Raw genomic sequence first — 2,122 nt, forward strand, 5'->3', positions numbered from 1 at the left:
AAAGACTGTGGCAGAGGTTGGAGTTATGTAGTCACAAGCCAGGGAATGTCTGGAGCCACCAGAAGCTGGAAGAGACAAGAAAGGTTTCTTCCCTAGAGCCTTTGGGTGGAGAATGGCCTTGCCAAAACCTTGATTATGGAATTCTGGCCTCCAAAACTGTGAGAGAATAAATTTCTGTCATTTTAAGCCACCCATTTGGGGTAATTTGTTACAGCAGACCTAGGAAACTAATATAAGACTCATGACATCCTAAAATACCACCTTCCTCCCTTCTTAATTGCTGCCATCTTCCAACCTTCTGGTGATTCACCACAGTTCATTGAAGTTTTGGTATCTGGTTTATGATCTCGTTTCCACTCATTCATCACCATCGTCTTGGTTGATCTCAGTACCTATACTATGTAAATTACTAACCAGTACATTAGCCTTTCAGTATTCTTGAGTTTCTCATTATTTATTCACTCACATCTATATCCCTTAGCCACTCCCTACCTGTAACCTATCAAAATCATCCCTCTTCGGTGTCAGATATCTCAAACTTTTATCTTAGGAATACATGAATGGTTCTATTTGAGAAAAGTAATACCATTAATCACATTAATTATTCAAACAAATCAATATAATTATTTTGTCAAAAATGGCATTAGGTGAATATCAGCATACATTCTTCAAAACAATTGAGTAATTAAGAAATAGAAAGATACTTAAAATGTATACTCTGGAAGCAGACTGGTCTATTTTTGAATTATGGCCCCACAATTTAAAAGTTATACAATCATGAGCATGTTAACGTTCATTACCTCAATTTATTTGATAGTAAAAATAGAGAAAATAATAATAATTACATCAGAGTATACTATGAAAGAATTTATATAATGAAATAATTCACATAAAAATGTTTGGAACAGTACCTACCACATAGAATATTTTAAAACTGTAGCTCTATGAACTAACAGCCAAAATATTTTATTATTGGAAACCTAGAGACAGAAGGCATTTTTATTAAAGTCAAGAACAAAATTGGGATGGCCACTATCAACCATATTATTTAATAAAGTTCTGGAAATTTTAGTCAATGGTATGAGACAAGAAACTGAAATTAGAAGTGTAAGTACTGGCAAGGAAAAAAAGTAATTTGTAGCTAGTATATAGTATATATATATATATCTATATAATTATATAACTAAAGCCTTCAAATAGGCCCTGAACATTTTTTGTTATGTTTATTCTTAGGTTTTCTATGTTTTTATTTCTACTAAAACTAGAATATTTTCATGATCTAAAAATCTAAGAGAAATTATGAGAGGTCTGAATAGTTGTAAAATATATACAAAAGAGATCATGAAAAATATTTCAGCTTTAATAGAAATAAAAAAAATAGAATACATAGGAATAAACATAGACAATGTTCAGGGTCTATTTGAAGACAACTCAAAGGCTTTACTGGAGGAAATATAGTGAGACTGAAATGGATGAAGGAATGCATCATGTTTTGTAATGGATAATTCAATATTTGCAAGATGATAATTATATACATATTCCTTCATTGACTTAATGGCAATCTCATTGTAATTTTTATCTGAGAGAATGGGTAGTCAGTCCTAGATAAAATATTTTGAACAGGAAAAGAAATGTGAAGTGTTTCTATCCCATCCAGATGTTCAAATGTGCTAGAAAGCTAATAATTTGAACAATGTGGTACAGATTTAAAAATGGATAAACAGAACATGAAATAAAATCAACATTTAAGAAGTAAACTCTTGTGCTCGCTTTAGCAGCACATATACTAAAATTGGAACAACACAGAGAAGATTAGCATGGCCCCTGCGCAAGGATGACATGCAAATTCGTGAAGCGTTCCATATTTTCTGGACATGATATTTTCAGTCACTTTTTATGCGTCATGTGTTTAAAGTCTTAGCGTTTCTTAAGTGTCAGCTAGAACACAACAATGCCTAAATATATCCTGAATGTGAAACTTCCAAAAAAAAAAAAAAAAGAAGAAGTAAACTCTTAAAACAAGTTCCATGGTGAGCAGGGACAGTTTCTATTTGTTTATTTACTTGTTTGTTTTATTTTGATTATTCATTATTTATCCAGGTAGAATACCTATCATATGTTT

At 31.6% G+C, this 2,122-nt stretch overlaps 1 non-coding gene across 1 annotated transcript; it reads left to right on the forward strand.

The window, feature by feature from the left end:
- The first annotated feature begins 1,762 nt into the window (after nt 1-1,762).
- On the forward strand, nt 1,763-1,869 carry LOC147911855 (U6 spliceosomal RNA). Its single transcript, XR_015550765.1, has one exon. It is a non-coding gene; the product is annotated as a U6 spliceosomal RNA (small nuclear RNA).
- The last annotated feature ends 253 nt before the right edge of the window (nt 1,870-2,122 follow it).

The sequence above is a fragment of the Ceratotherium simum genome, chromosome X, assembly GCF_057802395.1.
Source record: "Ceratotherium simum simum isolate JZ-2026a chromosome X, ASM5780239v1, whole genome shotgun sequence".
Classification (NCBI taxonomy): domain Eukaryota; kingdom Metazoa; phylum Chordata; class Mammalia; order Perissodactyla; family Rhinocerotidae; genus Ceratotherium; species Ceratotherium simum.